Genomic DNA, 20,171 nt, shown 5'->3' with positions numbered 1-20,171 from the left:
ACATCCGAGCCTAACACCATATTTTGATCTGTCCGTAAATACTGCACACCCTTCAAACAGTTTGTCGTATACAAGCCATTGTTCTCTTGAAGCGAACGCTATTGTGGTGTAATATCAATTTCGAATACAGATACCATGTAGTCCGTGATGCCTGAAACATTGTATCCAAGCAAACCAATGTAAAATCCTAGTATGACCTTTCTGCTCAAAGAGTTGTAGTAAGCTCCTTTGCATCCCACCAGTTAAACATACCAAGTAAGATGAACCTCGGAGCTTTAACGAGTATCTTCCTGTTACTGTCCACTCTCATATCCTGGCACCAGATAGTGCAACCATAATTGAGTATAGGCCTGACAAGCGATATGTAAACTCAATTCATCATACTTGGTCATAAACTCCAATTCTTACTTATGAAATTCCTGTAAACGTAGATGAAATTAAGTCCCCTTCCTGGTGGTTAATTTCCCAAGATAATTGTCTATCAAGAAAAATGCCAAAGAACTTTCCCTCATCTGTTATTTGTATGGCCACTACCCCTAAACTCGGCATTATTAATTGGGTAATGAGGACAACCCCCTTTTTCTCGTGGCTTACCTGACCAAAAAAACAATTCTCCTAGCGTCGTCTGCAGAGTCAATACAAGAGTTGAAGTCGATCTCTTGAAAACATTGCTGCTGCAAACGAGAGTGTCGCCGAAAACCCGAAAACATCAATTCGGCATCGTTCTCAACAAATTTTGGGAATTTTGGCAAAAGATCTCCACCTACATGCGTAAAAAATTCAGCTCATACCAGCAGACCATGGAAATCGCCGAAAATTTATCCAATGGGTAATGGAGCAAAATGAAGTCAATGCCAATTTTTAGAATAATTTCATTTTCTCCGATGAAGCGCATTTTCATCTGAATGGCTTCGTGAAAACACAAAATTGTCGAATTTGGGGCTCAGGAACTCCTGAAGATGAGGCTGAAATTGCAGTGGATGTGAACGGCATTCGTTACAGGAACATGATAACTGGACTATATGGATCTGGATGTGGTTTCAGTAAGACAGCGCACAGTGGTATGAGTATAAAAAAAGAGGGAAATAAATCTGTAACTTCTAAACCCTTACGCCGCACAGTGGGGTCAAATGCCCCTTTTTTACGGATTTATTAATATCTCAACAACAATAATAGCGACGCTCGCAAAATTTTACGTGGGTAGCCCATAGACCAATCCGCATATTGTAACAAAATTTTAGGAATATAGGAGGGGGAACTCAATTACCCACCATATAAAATAATTATTAACTGTGCTATATCTATAGAACTACAATAGTTATGCACACTAAATTTGCTGCGGGTAACTCTAAAAACAAACTACACGTTCCGCCAAAATCGGAAGGGTATACGTGGGTGGAATCGGGTTCCCCCCATACAAATGAATTATTAATTTTCCTATATCCATAGAACTACATAAGTGAGATACACTAAATGTATGCATGTTATTGATAAAAAACTACCATATTGTTTTAAGATGATATCATTATATTAACTAGTAATGGGAGGTTGAATAATAGAGATCTTTCCCAACTCCTGCCACTAAAAGACTTGCAAAGTTTAAGTGCACTGCTTTGAAATTTATACAACACAATATTTGAAATGAGACAATATAAAAACTAGAGATCTGAACGTGAGTGATAACTGGCTCCCGATATAAAACTTTAAAATTCTCGCGATCGCGCTCACTAACATGATTTTTTTATTAAGCTAAATTGCCTGTTGTGAATCGGATGACTTCGTATTAACCACAAGAAAAAACTTCGAATTAATCACAAAAAAAAAACGTTTAAACAAGGATATACAAGCGTGAGTGCATGAGAATTAAATTGTTAAAATTCCGTGTGCTATTCATTCATGATTAGAAAACCAATGGATGGAAAATTAAACTGAAATAAAGAAAAGTAATTGGTAAAAGTTTATTAATGTTTATCTCATTATAATACAAGAATATAGCCACGTCCAAGCCTGACTCACACGTGACTCTCGTATTATTAATCACAACACCTCTTATAAAACAAAAAAAACAATGACAATAACAACAACAACGACAGCAATAAAACGTTTATCGCAAAGTGCTTTTTGATGGTAGACTTAAAGGGTGAAGCTTTTACTAATTTACATATAACTTATGAGGCGCAGTGATGCGCAACCTAATTTTTTCTGAAACAACGCCTAACTATCCAAGCTTTTAAATTATATTAAATTCTCTGCCAAGCTGAGCCCAGCTAATAACTTTATGCCTATTTGAACTGACAAAATCCAATTTTTTTTTGCACTTCCAATATAAAAACTAATATCAAAGCCACTTCCACAAATAATTCAAATTTAAATTTAACCAAAACATATCAATAAACACCTGAACTTGATGGTTGCATAATTAGATTTGTTAATTTTTTTAAATTACCTATCACAAATAGTATTTATTTGCGCAATTTTTTATTTTTTTTTATCATTTTTTTAGGTTTTTTTCTCACAATATGTAATTTCAACACGTGACTATAAAAATACCTTTTAATATTTCACATTAATATTTTGCATGCTGATGTAGAATTTTGTGCTCTTTAAGCTGGCACTTTCAGTTTTCACGATACTTGAAATTTGTTTTTTCAATTAATCCGCAAAATTAGTATGTTTGGCCCCTCTGTGCGCCGCTTGGAATGAAATTTCACATACGCAAAGAGGAAGTGTAGTCGAGTTTAAGTTTTGAATTTGGACCTCATGACCCCACCAGGATCGGGACCAAGGGTTCCCAAAATAGAACACCTCGGGTATGTTAAATTTTTAAAATGATCCTATTTCTTCGTTTGTGTTCCGATTTCAAAAAAAAACAAGTAAGAAAGTATGGTCGGTCAAGCCCGACCATATAATACCCTACACCAAGTAAATGAGTAAAAATATTTTTCTTTTAAAATATCAATAATTTATATTCGTGAGTGATTTTCGGAAGTGGGCCTTATATGGGAGCTATGACCAATTATGGACCGATCACCATAAAATTAGGTGGTGTGATTTATGTCTATATTAATGTTAAGTATGTTGAATTTTGTGTGTATACCAACATTTTTAAGCGATTTATGCACGTTAAAGTGATTTTCGGAAGCGGGTCTATATGGGAGCTATGACTAATTATGGACCGATCGTAACAAAATTTGGTGACATGAATTTTGTATATATAAAACTTATTTGAAGCGAAATTTGTGTAGTTACATAGATAAATTAAACATTTATGACCGATAAAGTCCAATTTCGAGGGGACATTTGTATGGGGGCTAGGTGAAATAATGGACCGATTTCAGCCAGTTTCAATAGGCTTGGTCCTTGAGCCGAAAAAATAATATGTACCAAATTTCATCGAAATATCTTTAAAATTGCGACCTGTACTCTGCGCACAAGGTTTACATGGACAGCCAGCCAACCAGACGGACGGACGGACGGACATCGTTTAATCGACTCAGAAAGTGATTCTAAGTCGATCGGTATACTTTAAGGTGGGTGTTAGACTAATATTTTAGGGCGTTACAAACATCTGCACAAACGCATAATACCCTCCCCACTATGGTGGTGTAGGGTATAATAAGAACAGGTTAAAAACGAAAGTCAATTTCCCTCATCTGCGCAATAATGATATCCATAAGTTTCGCGGACTGCGATCTTCATGAAGAAGGATGATTTTAGTCCCAAGAATCCGAAATGTCTCATAATGGTAATCTCATTCAAAATCACCAATTTTCAATAGAAAAACAAAATACATCAATTTTTTTCAATCTATGAAGTATGAATATAGCTTTTGAATGCACAATATGCAGAAGAGAATTTAATCTATGAATTTTCATCAAAAACTTGGTAACTATGCGGCAAAATTAAATTCAAATACTAATAAACTTTGTGCATACAATATTATGAGACATTTAAAAAAACACATACTTATTGTGCGAAATGCTCATAAATTTGTATATAAATCAAAATTTCCATTTTTTATGTCTTCACACATATTAGCAAAAGCCATTAATTGAAATCACCCATATTTCATCACCAACTTTCTTTTTTATTCCATTGTACATATTTATTTAATTTACAAAACCGTTTTATAGGCATCCGTATACAATTTAGTATAATTTGCGAGTTAGTTTAAATAATGTCTAGCCTAAGAATATGCTTTACAATTATTGTTATTTAAATATTACCGCTTAATGTTGTGCTATTATCCACCGTCAATTATCAACTAAATTGTGCAATATGTCATTAAGTTCACAAGTTAATTATGGCACGGATATGTACGTTAAAAACAATTTAGTTGCTCGTTTTATTTTTTTTTATTTACTGTCATTCATTCATTCACTCGCCAGAGGTGGTCTTTATCACATTACGAGTATCTATCCTATCAGTTTTTCTATATCTGTAGCAGCTTTAGTTGTTGAACATTAGGGAAAAAGTGAACGGGCGAACGAGCGAAAGAAAGATAATGCGTATATTCCATAATTTGTTGTAAATAATATGAAATACTATTGGTATTTTTCTTCCATAGGCTGGTAGAACATTGTGGTCGCTATAAGAAATGTAATAATGAAAACAAGGTGGTGTTTTTAAATGATTCTTATTTGATTCTTAAATGAATTAAGAAGGGCATAAATAAATTATGTGGCGCAAAGATATTGTCAACAACCACATTGATGAAGTTTCATTCATTGGGATGTCTATAGACATCCAAGTACCAGTCTCTACTATGTTGAACACAGCCCCTGTGCCTAACACCATATTTGATCAGTCCGTGAATACTGCACACCCTTCAAACAGTTGTCGGATTCAAGTCATTGCTATTGTGGTGTAATATCAAAATCGAATACAGATACCATGTAGTCCGTGATGCCTGAAACATTGTGTCTAAGGCAACCAATTTCTTGTAAAATCCCAGTATGACCTTTCTGCTCTAGAGTCGTAGTAAGCTCCATTCCATCTCTCTACTTTATACCACAATATGATGATATCCAAAGCCTCTTAATACCAAGTAAAATGCATCTCGAAGCCTTAACGAGTATCTTCCTGTAGCTGTTCACTCTCATATCCTGAAAAACGATATGTAAACCCAATTCATCATACTTGGTCATAAACTCCAATTCTTACCTATGAAATTCCTGTAAACGTAGAAGAAATTAAGTCCCCTTTTGAGGCTCTCCTGGTAGTTCATTTTCCAAGATAATTTTTTATCCAGAAAAATGCCGAAGAACTTTCCCTCATCCATTATTTGTATGGGCACTACCCCTAAACTTGGTATTTTCAATCCCTACCCTATCGTTGAGTACTGAGGACAACTCCCTTTTCCTGTGGCTTACTCACCTGTGGCAATGTAACTTATTACCAATTGTTCTTGGGAAAAAAAAATATTAAAAAAAAAAAATTTAATATTTTTTTTCCGAAATTAAAAACTTATTTGACTTTTTTTTGCAAAATGGATTTTTTTAATAAAAAAACATATTTTCCTTGAGGACCTATTTGGTCGCTTAGTGGGATGCGAGTTCGGTATCTATCAAAATAAATGTTTTGTAACTCAAAACATAAAATTTTTGACTTTTTTTGCAAAATCAAAAACTTTTTTTTTTTTTAAATTTAACCTTTTTTATTTTTTTTTTTTGTTAGCTCAAACAAAAACTTGGGTATTTTCCTTGAAGACCCTTTTGGTCGCTTAGTGGGATGCGAGTGGGATATCTATCTAAATAAATATTTTGTAACTCAAGACATACAATTTTTGACTTTTTTTTTGGCAAAATCTAACTTTTTTCAAAATGGGTTCTTTTTTTGCTCGAAAGAAAGCTTAAATATTTTGGTCGCTTAAGATATTTTTGGTCGCTAAACTTTTCGTACTCCATTTGATTTTTCTGAATTAGTATCAAGCTTATATTCGTCTAAATTTAAGTGGAACTGGAATGTAGACAATATGCACTAAAGGGTTAATTTGAAAAAAAGTGCGTTGAAGCACAACGAGTGCTTAGTGGGATATCTATCAAAATAAATATTTTGTAACTCAAAACATACAATTTTTGCTCAAAAGAAAGCTTAGAACTTTTTCTTTAAGACCTATTTGGTCCCTTAGTGTGATGCGAGTGGGATATCTATCAAAATTTTACCCCTTCTAACTCAGAGAGTTCTTGACCGATCTTGTTGAAAAATTGTGTCTGAATTACTATTAAATAGAACCTTGAAGCATATTTCATCCCAATCGGAAGACATCAATTTCAAAAGTTGGTTCACTTGACATGAAATCCCCCATGTTTGTTTGTTAATTATACGAGCCTGAACCACCGTACCGATCCTCTTGAAATGTTTACTGTATGTTCCTATATATATCTGGAAGAACTACTTCTTATTTTTAAATCAAGTGAGAGTGGCACCTCCCGTAGAAAGTAAGTAGTTATTATTAAATATCTGCTGAACTATTACTTTGAAAGCCGCACAACTTCGCGGGATTTATTAGGTATATGACTTAAAAATGCGGGATTTACAATAGAAGGCATATCTTTTGAACGCGTTTTTTTTAATAGCTAATATGTCATTTTGAAGGGTACACATCTGACATTTATTCTAACTTAGTAATTGAACATTGTAGTGTAAACAACAAAGTTTATTTTGCTTCGACAATGTCGAATTTCGTAGCAACGAATCGTCACATGCGGGAAGTTTTAATTTACTCCTTTAACCCTTACCTTTTTACTTTTATTTTGCTATAAATTATCAAATATTTAGTTGATTTTTATTTATTATATTTCGTTTAGCTTTAGTTTGATTTAGAATTTCGTTAGCTGAAACTTTTCGTACTCCATTTGATTTTTCTAAATTAGTATCAAGCTTATATTCGTCTAAAATTAAGTGGAACTGGAATGTAGACAATATGCACTAAAGGGTTAATTTGAAAAAAAGTGCGCTGAAGCACAACGAGTGCTTACCAAAGCTTATGGTGAATGTGTTCCATCGGTTTCAACATGCGAAAGATTGTTTATGCTGTTCAGTAGTGGTGATTTTGATACGGAAGACAAAGAATGTCTTGGCTAACCAAAAAAGTTTGAAGACCAAGAAGTGGAGGCATTACTCCATAAAGATTTTTGTAAACCCCAATAAGAGCTTGAAAAGTCTATGCAGTTGGATTCATCAAAAGTAAGGAAATTGGGAACCATAAGAATTGAAGCCGAAAAACCTTGAAAGACGATTTTTCGTATCCGAATTGATGTCTTGAACACTATGAAAGAAAATAATTTTTGCACCGAATTATTACTTGCCATAAAAAATGGATCCATTACGATAACCCGAAGTGTAACAGATTGTATTTGAAACATGCCCAACCAGCCGATTCGACACCAAAGCCAAATATCATGGCACTAAGGTAATTGTCTGTATTTGGTGTGACCAAAAGGGTCCTATGTATTATGAGCTACTGAATTCTGGGCAGACCATTACAGGGAACTGATTCATTTGAAGCGAGCATTGGTCGAAAAACGACCAGAATATGCTGCCAGTCATGAATCCATCATGACAACATGTCATGACCACATGTTGCAATACCTGTTAAGAAGTATTTTGAATGAAGTGGTAGGAAAGACCTTGCCCCGTCCGACTACTATTTCTTTCGATCGATGCGACACGCTCTCTATGGGATAAGTTTCACTTTAGAAATTGGCTTGATTCGTTCTTGACCTCGAAAGATGATCAGTTCTTTTCACTCGGTATCCAAAATTTGGAAAAGGTCATAGCTCACAATGGCGACAAATTTGAAAAAATCCCTAATTTTTAAGTCATACACCCAATACATATAGAATATAAGGTTTCGGAATCATTAGCAGGAAAGTATGGTCTAGCATCTTATTCCATATTATTAAGGGAGTTAAAATATGCGAAAATTAATTTGGAACGAAAATTTCAAGCTAAAAGATATTTTAACCTTTCTTGGCTTGGCTATGAAGTATTATAATTGTCCGAATTATTCCTTAGCCATCCTATGAAGCTTTTTTTTCAACTCCTAATCAAAATAACAAATATGTATATAAAAAACCGGAGAGGTCAAACAGAATACTACAGGATAACAAACTTATAATTAGTCCAATAGAATATCTTTGTACCACAATGCTTCTGAAGGAGAGAATAACAAATTAAACAGAAAGTATAACTCGAATTTCGAACTAAAAATGGCTAGTATAATAAGAATCTAATATTTTCATACAAATGTTAACGTAACTTCGATTTAAATAAATATCAGAGAATGATTTTAAGACGCACATAAATACAATGCGGAGTACATTAGAAAATTCGTATTTTTTCTCAAATTATTTATGAGCTTTAATTTTATTTCAAAATCTATTATTTGTATTAAATTGTTCGTTATTAATTTTATAACAAATGCTTTAAATTATTTAACTTGCCAACCACTTAAATGTAAATCCATTATGTTTTTTTCAAGTTGTTATCATTGCATTTGGCGTCAATTTGAATTGAACTATTTATTCCCCATCATTCTTGCAGAATTATGGAAAAACTGTGTTATCGACTCAAGTAGTTCGTTTTCTGTTTTATCGCAATTACTGTTTGTTTTTGTTGGGTTTTTATCTCAAGTACCCTTGTGATATCAGTTTATTTATTTGTATTTAACTGCATACTTTTTTTGTGACTGACTTTTGTTTGCATATGCTAAGGCTTGTTTGTAATTAAATACCTTTATAACCCGTAATTGTTTCTGATTTGTTTCCAAATTTTATTTCTCGCAAAAAACCAACAGCTATACTGCTAATTAACTTATAATTGAATACAAATGATTCTGCTACATGTCTGATAAATATGATTAAATGTATAAGATAATAATAATAATAGTAATAATTATGTAATTAGTTTCTGCGTAAAAATAAACTGAAACATATGTAACATATTGACATGCAATTAATACTTTAGCCTTTATTATGAAACCATATCTATGTGATCAAATTTAATCCTCTTTTTGAAGTTAAAATAAATTATTTTCTACTAAATACGTATTTTTTTATACATTTTTAGGGTTGCCATAGAAGATTTTAATTTGAAAACAGGAGACAGAAATTCTTGCCATAATTTAAATCACTTCTATTGCATGGAGTTCATCATAATTTTCACATTTTCTCTAATCCTTCTGATCTATCCATATCTGTTAAACATATATATGCTATATTTTTAGTAGAAATATTTAAGAATAAACGTATTTCTAAATTATTTCCTAAGTATTACTCACTTATTTTTACTGGCAACTCTCTGTTTAATTTGCAGTATCCATTACATTCTACTAGTGCTTAATTATTATGCCAATTAGTCAATTCCAACAGCAACTACAATATTTTATGACGTTAGAAAAAAAATAAAACGTGAAATAAAAGCCTATTTTAAGGCTCTAAAACATGATTTTAACAGCCCACACATTTAAAAGTGCATAAATAACAGCCATGTGGCATTTTACAAAACGTTTATTTTTTTTGCTTTCGTTTAAGTTTTTTTTCAACATTTTTATGTGAAAAACGACAGAAAACTAATTTTCTATACGATAAAACTGTTAATTTAAAATGTTTGATGATGCACAACAAATTATCACACCAATTTTCAAATATTCATTCATTTAACTACACACATGCTTGCACATAGATAGCATTTATGTATTAGGATGGCCACATTTGCATGAAGGTAAATAATACTCATAGTTGCTGATATACTAGTATATACACACAGCCACAAAAGTGAGTAAACAACCGCGATTTTTTTATTTTTTTAAGATCATGAAAATCATTATAGTCCGACCTTAATCTTTTTTTTCACAACCAAATCTATTATTCAACTCATTCTCCAACAAACGAAACATTAAAATTTTAATTGATGAATAAATTTTAGGATTTTCATTATCTTAAAAAAAATCAAATATTTTTTGGTGAATACTCACTTTTGAGGCTCACTGTATATTGTTACTAACTTATACTTGAATTCATATATAACGGTTTAAAGTTGAACAATGTTTCTCAACATTTATATTTATGTTAACAGAAGTTAACGTAACTGTGGATATTATTAACATAGCTGTAGAACATATAACATTGAATAAAATATCTGAGGTGATTATTGTTTGTAGGTGTGGTAACACTGAATGTTTAAGCTGCTAAGATTAACATTGAAAGCTCTAGAATTCGAATATTCGAGATTTGTCCGTTAAGAACAATCATGATTCTACTCGAAATCAGATTACAAAGGTTAACAAAAATAATATTTTTTTTTCATTGAATCAAACATATATTTATGAGATAGGATAGGTAATGTTGTTTATTATTGGGTGTACGACTTAAAAATGCCGGACTTACACTAGTGGGGTATCTTTTGGACGTGGATTTAATAACTCATACGTCGATCTCTCTTAGTTATTCAATACTGTAAACAACAACATTTTTTTTGGCTTTGAAAATGTTGAATTTTGAGCCGAGTCTCGAATCACATACGGGAAGTTTTGCTTTGCTTGTTTAATTTGATAAAAGTGCCGCTGCAGCACACCGATTGTTCACCAAAGCTTATGGTGAATGTATTTCATCTGTTTCAACGTGCGAGAGGTGGTTTGTGCTGGAATAAAAAGTCTGCCCAGGTCAGCCAACAAATTTTGAAGACCAAGGATTGGAGGCATTGCTCCATGAATATTGTTGTCAAACTCAACAAGAGCTTGCAAGATTATTGGGAGCTATTTAATCAGCAACTGCAAAACGTTTGGAAGCAGCAGGATTCATCCAAAGGCAGGGAAATAGGATACCATAGGAATTGAAGCCGAGAGACCTTTAAATACGATTTTGCATGTCTGAAATGCTGCTTGAACGCTATAAAAGAAAATAATTTTTACACTGAAACATTACTTGCAATGAAAAATGGATCCAGATCCGAAGCTTAAGAGATCATATGTGAAGCTTGGCCAACTAGCTGAATATTCATGGCGCTAAGGCAATGCTCTGTATTTGGTGGAACCAAAAGGGTCCTATTTATTATGAGCTGCTGAAATCTGACCAGACCATCACAGGGAAACTGTACCGAACCCAACTGATTCGTTTGAAGTGAGTGAAAAACGCCCAGAATATGCAGCCAGGCATAAAACCGTAATATTCCATCATGACAACGCTAGACCACATGTTGCAATACCTGCTAAAAACTGTTTAGAAAGAAGGGGTTGGGAAGTTTTGCCTCACCCGCCTTATAGTCCTGAACTTGCCCCGTCCGACTACTAGGCTGATCGATGCAGAATGCTCTCTCTGGGATACGTTTCACTTCAGAACAGAGTATCCGAAATTGGCTTTTTTTTATATTTTTCTGAAAGACAACACTTCGGGAAATATTATAAAAGTAAAATAAGATCTAAATTCGTATTATTGCGTGGTTCAGAGCCTTCGGAAGTAGACCTATTCTTTATATAAATTTCAAATTTAGACAACATTTTCTCAAATCGCATAGCCGCTTTCAAAATATTATGACCTGTTTTGTATGTCCCAATATGTTCTTCAATATTGTGCAAAAGGGATTTAATAGCCCCAAGCTTGGTCCCTTCAATAAATCAAAAAATCTAATAAATCCCAATTTTGGGATTTTTGGAAAGTTTTTTAGAAATTGTGGGGTTGTCAAAACAAAAGTTTCTATATAAGTGTAAAATTGCATTAAAAACGATTCATAAACAAAACTTTTATTACATTTTAAAAATTAAAATTTTCCAAAAAAATCAGCTATAATTTTTTATTCCCATATTTTTGAAAAAAGTCTTTTATAATTTCTTTAATTCTTAAAAATTTTGTACATTTTTGAAAAGAGGACATAATTTCCTACACGTTGATATATATCCGCTAGTCAAATTAATGGCTTCCTAATACATAATTCGCAGTAATTAGTTTCATCTTGTAGTTGTCTCGCATGTTTGGTAATGCAGATTATCGGCAATGCAGTGGAAAAAAAAATATATTACAAAACAGCAATTTTCTATAAATTTTTAGTTTGTTGTTGATTTTATAGAAAACAGTATTGCGATCTGAGAGACGAAAGTATTTACCTATATTTCGTTTTAGTTGGTAGAAGCCCATTTCCATTCGGTCACAATATTTTTAGCCATCTGTATATATTGTTGCTTCTTCGCATTATTTACCTTCCGGTAATGGTAATGCAGTTAATATTAGTCTCTGTGCTTTCTGAAGAGATTTAATGTAGCCTCCCAGCGGAATAAAATGCTAGGGCTTCACTTTGTAGGCCCCCTAAAAGGTATATTTACACAATCTAAATGATGCGATACTCATTACATAAGAGCATTGTTCTTCTTCTAAAAAATTTCGTACACATTAAACATTGCATTATAAATTAAGGTCTAAACCCGGGATCGGCAGACATATACTACTACATTTTGCACTTGTATAAGTGTAAGAGCGAAAAAACAAGAAATGAGAAATAGTTGTACTCTCATCTTCACTACAAAACAGGCATGGAAAACTGAACATGTTAACTAACCTATTTGTCTAGCAATTATTGTGTATTAAAAAATAATAATTTACAAGAAACTTCTAAAAACCCAATTAAGCATCTAAAGGTGAGAGAAAAAACATTTAAAATAGTTTATAATTCTAAAAACTACTTAATATGTAGTGTAGATGCTAAAAAAGGTACAACAATAATATGAATTATCCACCTCTGCATTAACATTTATTCATAAACAAAAGCAAGAAACGAGCGACAACACAACCTTCTTCTGTGACAACTCATATGAGACTGAATTGTGTTTTCTATGCGTGTGAGAAGTCTGTGTAACTTTAGTAACGCCCACAATGCACAGTGCATAGGAGTTGCCGATCCCGGGTCTAAACATACCTTTATTTAAAATTCATATAAATAATAATTTTTTTTTGCTCTCTTTAATAAACCGTGTATAAACCCCATATGTGCTCAAATCGGTGTACGATTTGACAACGAAGAAAGGACATCATTTCGTTGTTGATTCGACACCGTACCGTTCTCGAGGTTGACTATTTGATTTGGAAACGTGTACAACCGGGTTTCTCTGCTATATTTTAAACTACGGAATTATTTCTGATTGTTCGTCAATTAAATGTTTTCCTGTGTATTTAGGTGCATCTCGTTATTTGTTTGTACTAGTATGTTCTTTTTTTGTTTTAATTGTAAAACTTTTACCAAAATATGTTCATTAATTAGACTGCTTCAAAATTATATGGAAAACAAATTTATATAGCCCTAGGCTGGGTGTAGTGTATCATATGATGTATTATATGGTCTACTATACTTTCTTACTTGATGAGTTTTTTAATAAAAAAATAGGCCTTTTTTGTAGAGAATTTAGCAATTTTTGTAACCAAGATAGGTGTATAAAAAAATTTATAAGCATTTATGAATCTTATAACTTTTTTTGAATTTCTTTTTCAAGTGATTTTTGTAAATTTTTCTCCGAAATTCAAGAACGTTGAGACTCGGTTTCGTAAGAGCCGATCATTATAATATATTGTATATCATTTTTGGGGAGGTTATGTTCAAAATTCGCAATTTATCTTTTCTAGAGCAGTCTAATGTATGCAAAATTTAAAGAGTTTGTTGTTGTTTCTTTGTAAGTTTGGTTAGTTAACTAGTCAGTCATTCAGTTGGTTTGTTCATTGGTCGGCTGGTTGGGCAGTGTTTTTGTTTGGTAATCACAATTATCAAACTACATACATATATAGTAAATATTATATTTATTCTCCTGTTATTTTTCCATAAAGTATTTTTTTGTTTGTGCATAAAGTGAAACAATTTACATTTAATATCCTATTGCTTTTAATTTTGTCATCGTGCTTTAAATTTTAGTGTGTTTTTTAGGCTGTTCGCAATATAAAAACTGAAAAGTGTCTGACTTTAAATATATATTATTAATTTTATTCGAACTTTTTAATTTAATTTTTATAAACTAAATGAAATACTTGTGTTCAACTTTTTATTAATTAGTTTTAAAAATATGCACACAAATTTTAGTACATTTTATCACATAGGGTAGAAGAGGGGATCATTCGCAATAGGGGCACATCTGCCAACACCGAATAACTTAAAACCGAGTAATCGATTTTGTTACATTATCAAGTTATGTTTTCGTTTATCGATTATTTATCATCCCTGAAAGTTGGAAAGTTTAATTTTACATATGATGTGAGGTAGACATATTAATGGGTTTTCAACAAACATCTTTAGTTTTTGTGATACAAAAAAGATATTGGTTGGTGATAGAATGTCAATAATAGTGAACAATAAGTGACAATAGATTTTTCGACCATGTAATTTGAAGTACGAAAAAAAATTATATTAAACCTCATAACTACAAAGAAGCCCTTTGATGTAGAGCAAAATGTTGTTAAAATATAGAAAAATTTAGTCACAATTTGTTTAATTTTTTGTTGTTAAGTTGTGTGAAATCCATATAATCCATATCAATATTTCATATAAATATATAAATGTCTTTGTAAGTTTGTTTGTTTGTTTGTTGGTTTGTTTGTTTGTTGGTTTGTTTGTTTGTTGGTTTGTTTGTTGGTTTGTTTGAGCATCACGCCTAAACGGCTGAACCGATTTTATTGAAATTTGGAGCATAGATAGATCCTTATTTGGAAGCGTCAATAGGCTATATCCTTTTTTAATGCTTAGACCAGAAAGAGATTTAAAAGGCGAAAACCGGTAAAATTGGTACCTTTAGTTCTTAAACAATCTAGAGTAAACGGCTGCACCGATTTGATTGAAATTTGGAACATAGATATTCCTTTACTTGGAAGCAATAATAGACAATATAGTTTTTCTTAACTTGGACCAAAAAGGGACAAAAGAGAGCAAAATTTGTACCACCCATACAAAGTAAATAGTTATTTTCGAATATCTGCAGAACTGAAATTGTGACTATCTTCAAACTTTATACGTATCACTGTCTGAACTTTAACTAAAAATGGGACGGATCGGAACAGGGACGGATCGAATATCTGGAGAACTGTAAATGTGAAAGGCTTCAAACATCATATGAGTTAATTTCTTATCAGTGCAAGAAGTTAATAAAAAAAATGGAAGGATCGGAACTCGAGGTTAGTCACCACCCATACAAAGTACTTATTAATAAATAAATAGGCGAATTTGTGAATTAAGGTATAAAACAGTGAAATACGTTTATATTTTTGATTTTTTTGTTTTATTTTACAATTGACAAATCTGCCTTTGGCGTATTTACCCCATGGGTGGGTTGGTTTCGCCGTTTTTGGTCAGTATAGAAATGTTAAAAAAATATTTGTACACAGAGAAAACAGATTCGTAATAGCAACCGAATTTGTTGCCAATCGAATGATTCGGTTGCACACATAGTATTTTACGGTTCTAGCCACAGATAATCAGTGGATAAAGAAGAATTTCGGTTGAATCAACAAAACTTTTGTTACCACTTCTAAAATTGTGTAGCCCCAACTGTGAAATTCGGTCACTAAAACAGAACCATTCGATTGGCAACAAATTCGGTTGCTATTACGAATCAGTTTTCTGTGTGTATATATGAAGATGAGATAGGCAAGATTGAAATGATCAAAACTAAAGCCAACATATCTAAGTATCCGAAATATGAAAAAAATTAAGAATATGTATTGTGGTTTTAATTTGAGATCGCCATCCCACTATGCGACCAAATAGGTCTTTAAGGAAAAGACCTAAGTTCGAAAAAATCAAAAATTGTAAGTCTTGAGTTACAAAATATTTATTTTGATAGATATCCCACTAAGCGACCTAAAATATCTCAAAGGAATGGATCTAAGCTTTCTTTTGAGCAAAAATCATTTTTTTAAAAAAAAAGATAGATATCCCACTAAGCGACCAAAAGGGTCTTCAAGGAAAATATCTAAGCTTTTGTTTACAATTTAAAAAGGGTCCATTTTGGAAAAAAAAGTCAACAAAGTTTTTGATTTAGCAAAAAAGTCAAAAATTGTATGTTTTGAGTTACAAAATATTTATTTTGATAGATATCCCACTCGCATCCCACTAAGCGACCAAATAGGTCTTCAAGGAAAATATCTAAGCTTTATTTTAAGAAAGGGCCCATTTTAAAAAAAGTCAAAAAAGTTTTTGATTTCGAAAAAAAATATTAATTTTTTTTATTTTTTTTTTAAATATTTTTTTTCGAAAGATTGAAGAAAGAGCTATCTAAATTATTTGGGACACATTTTGCTAAGAACAATAGGTAATAAGTGGATACATGGATAAGAAAAAACACCTGCATGGCCAAAATGTAAAATTTTGACCCCCTATAACTCAGAGAGTTCTCGACCGATCTTGTTGAAAAATTGTGCCAATAAGACTAACCTTGGTGCCAATTTCATCCCGATCGGAAGACATCGATTTCAAAAGTTGGTTCACTTGACATGAGATGCCCCATATACCTGAAATTCACTTATATCGATAACTCTGCATGGTCCCATTCTGAATTTTATATATGAAAAAAATAATGTACCGAATTTCATCGAAATTAGAGATGGTGATGTTCGGTATTTTGTTGAAATTTTTGTGTTTTTTCGCTTTGATATCGGAACACCCTAAACTATTTCAAATGATTATTCAAGTGAACACACACTCTATATTCTATTTATTCATTTATATACACATAAACCCAAAGAACATTTAAAAACTAGTAAGAAAGTACTATAGTCGGTCAAGCCCGATCATAGTATTATACCCTACACTAATTTATTTTCGTGAGTGACATTCGGAAGTTGTCCTTGTATAGACCGTGTAATTTATTTCTATATGATACCTCTTTCTGTTAAATTTTATTTGGATACAAATATTTTTTAGAGAATTATGCTTTGGAAGCTATGACCAATTATGGACCGATCGCCATGAACTTAGGTGACGAAATTTATTTCTATATGAAACTTTATTCCGTTAAATTTTATTTGGATATCAACATTTTTGTGAGATTTATGCTCTTAAAGTGATTGTCGGAAGTAACTTCTTGAACAACATAAAATTTTTAAGCAATATTAATAGAAAAACTGAATTACCTAATTAAATGTTAACTGGGTGAATTTACACATTTGTATCAGCATATGTATATAACGTAGTGTTAATGTACAATTTTCCTGTGATAAATTTTCAAAAATTTTACTGTTTATTTTGCTGTTGTTGTTGCTGTTTTTTTGGTGTTTTTTAAATAAAATATTTGTCATACAGTTTTACATGTAAATTTGTTGTAAAAGGACAAATTCATTTCTCATTAATCAACAAATGTTTCAAGTTGTCGTATTGTGTTTTATTCTCTTGTATTGTGGGCGATTGTTATAAAAAAATATCTGAAAAAAATTTAACTTTTTCGGTTGTATTTACATAGTGTTTTTTGTGTGTTATTGTGTGATTTTTTATAATAAATACATGAATGTATGTAAATATTTACCTACATTTATATAAACGTATACGAGTACTCGTATGTACTTTATTACTTTCGTTGATGTGTTAGTTTCCGGTTAAACATTACATCACGGAATATGTGTGAGTGTGGGAGTGCATGTGAGTGTAGTGATGATTTATTTGAAAATAATTGTTAAATATTTATGCAGCAATTCAATGATTTTAAATAAGTTTTTATTAAAAAAATCTATTTAACAACAAATAATAAAAGTAAGTGTGATTTGTAAATCATAATATGGGATCAGAATTGGTTGACTTTCTGCTTGATGAGGAGGTATTGAACTTGAAATTGAGTTGATGATTTCAACAAAAGGGAAAATATTGATGATTAATAGGACTTTACACCATTTTTTTTATAACATATTCCATATTGCTTTTGTGATAATGTTTACCAATCGAAAGAATAGGATCTGAATTTTAATTAGCAAAACAAAAATTTTCTGTTATTTTAAGAAGGTGAAAAGGATTGAAGCCATCATTCGAAGAAAATTAATAAAATTAATATCGTACAGAATTCGGGTGGCAATTATTTGAAAATCTAAGGATTGCGAAAATGTGACATGTCACTTAACATATCCAATGGCGTTAAAATATTAACAACTTATCTATGAATTTTATATAAATTTGGGAAACTGGAAATTTGCACTATTTTATAGGCACTTTTCTAATGTTTTAATTTATTTAACTTACAAACTGAATAGTTAGTAAAGGTGTCATAGTCAGTAAATGGCATTTGTTTCCTTCTAATGCACTATAGGAAATATCATCTATTTTTGTGGTCATACTTTGTTACTGGACCGATTTATATGATTTTTTAGGTTTTACATTCAGAAGTTTCCCTTAACATTTTACTTACATTAACTCTCGAAAATATTAGCAGCCAATTTTTATAACCTTCACCATGAATGGCAAGTATATGTATATTATAGTTTGTCATTCCGTTTTTAATTTCTACATTTTTCATTTGCGATCCCATAAAGTATATATATTCTGAATCGTTATAGCTATAGTCACGTCTGTCTGTCCATTTGTCTGTAGAAATCAACTTTTCGAAGCCACTAAATAAATAACTTTCAGCATTAGTCCAACTATTTAAAATCGAGAAAATCGGCCCACAAATGACTGAGATATATGTAAAAACCCACGACTACCATCCAAATTTGGTTCACCTACATTTTTGTTTAAACAATATATATCTTAAAGTATAATTTGGTGAAGGATATATGAGATTCGGCACATCGGAATAAAGCTCTCGTTTTATACTTATTTTTCCATTGATAGTGAAAAATATTAGCTTGTGATTATCTAATAACGAATCCATATAAATATAAAAATGTCTTTGTAAGTTTGTTTGTTGGTTTGTTTGAGCATCACGCCTAAACGGCTGAACCGATTTTATTGAAATTTGGAACATAGATAGATCCTTACTTGGATAACGAATATTTATATATTTTATCTACAATGGTAACAAAATTACTTTAACTATTATAATAAATAGCTTTCATATCATTACACTATAGGTTAAATAACTACTTTTTCTGTGCTAAATTAATAACGACTGCAAAATCATGGTATTCAAACCAAAACCTTAAAGAATTTCGAAAGTAAGAATAATTCTATTAAAAAAATGGAATTTAACCCACTAACGACCAAAAATTAACCCATTTACAATCATTAATGCAAACTTAATACATTAATTTATTTTAATTATACTAAAACTTTTAGTAATTGCTTAAATCTAATTCATTTTGTAAATTTAAATCAAAAAGGCCCTCTTCGCTTTCATTAATTTCATTGTCTTGGTGGCTAAAGTGAAATTCTTCCATGGGTTCACTGCAACATAACAGTTGAATTACTTCTGGTAGAAGTGTGGAACGTTTCCGGTTTTGTAAGCGCTTATCTAAAAATGATGTGGAAATTAATGGATCTAAGGTACAGCTTAATATTAATATTAATTCGGAGCTTAAAAAATATGTCTTCACCGCTTCCATTACAGCGTCTTTTTGCATCTCAAAAATTTTTAGGCAATATGAAGTAAAATAGATTGCAAAGAAACTTTGGCAAGTCTCATTTGCTTTTAAAATTTCAATAATTTATATTCGTGAGTGATTTTCGGAAGTGGGTTATATGGGAGCTATGACCAATTATGGACCGATCGTCATGAAATTAGGTCGTGCGATTATTTTCTTTATGAGAGTTGAATTTTCTGTGTATACCAAAATTTTTAAGAGATTTATGGACGTTAAAGTTATTTTCGGAAGCGGGTATTATATGGGAGCTATGACTAATTAAGGACCGATCATCATAAAATTAGCTGACATGAATATTCTTGGACATTACAAACATTTGCACAAACGCATTATACCATCCACACTATGGTGGTGTAGGGTATAACAAATTATTTTCGTTATATACTTGCTATTTTCGTTAAGCCAAATTTCAAACAATAACCTAAAAAAGATAGTATTATTCGAAAACGGCTAAAAATGGCTATTATATGTAAATGAAAATTGGTTTATAACATTTCTATATATTCATTTCTGATTTCATTTAATCTGCCGAACTTTGCCGAAATTTTAAAAGCTTCCACGAAGTTAAATTTTGAAAACAATCGCAGCACTTTTAAGGTTATGTTAAAAAAGTGGATTTATTTCAAGCAAGTTAAACAA

This window comes from Calliphora vicina, chromosome 5 (assembly GCF_958450345.1).
Source record: "Calliphora vicina chromosome 5, idCalVici1.1, whole genome shotgun sequence".
Taxonomy (NCBI): domain Eukaryota; kingdom Metazoa; phylum Arthropoda; class Insecta; order Diptera; family Calliphoridae; genus Calliphora; species Calliphora vicina.
This window is presented reverse-complemented; position numbering follows the sequence as displayed.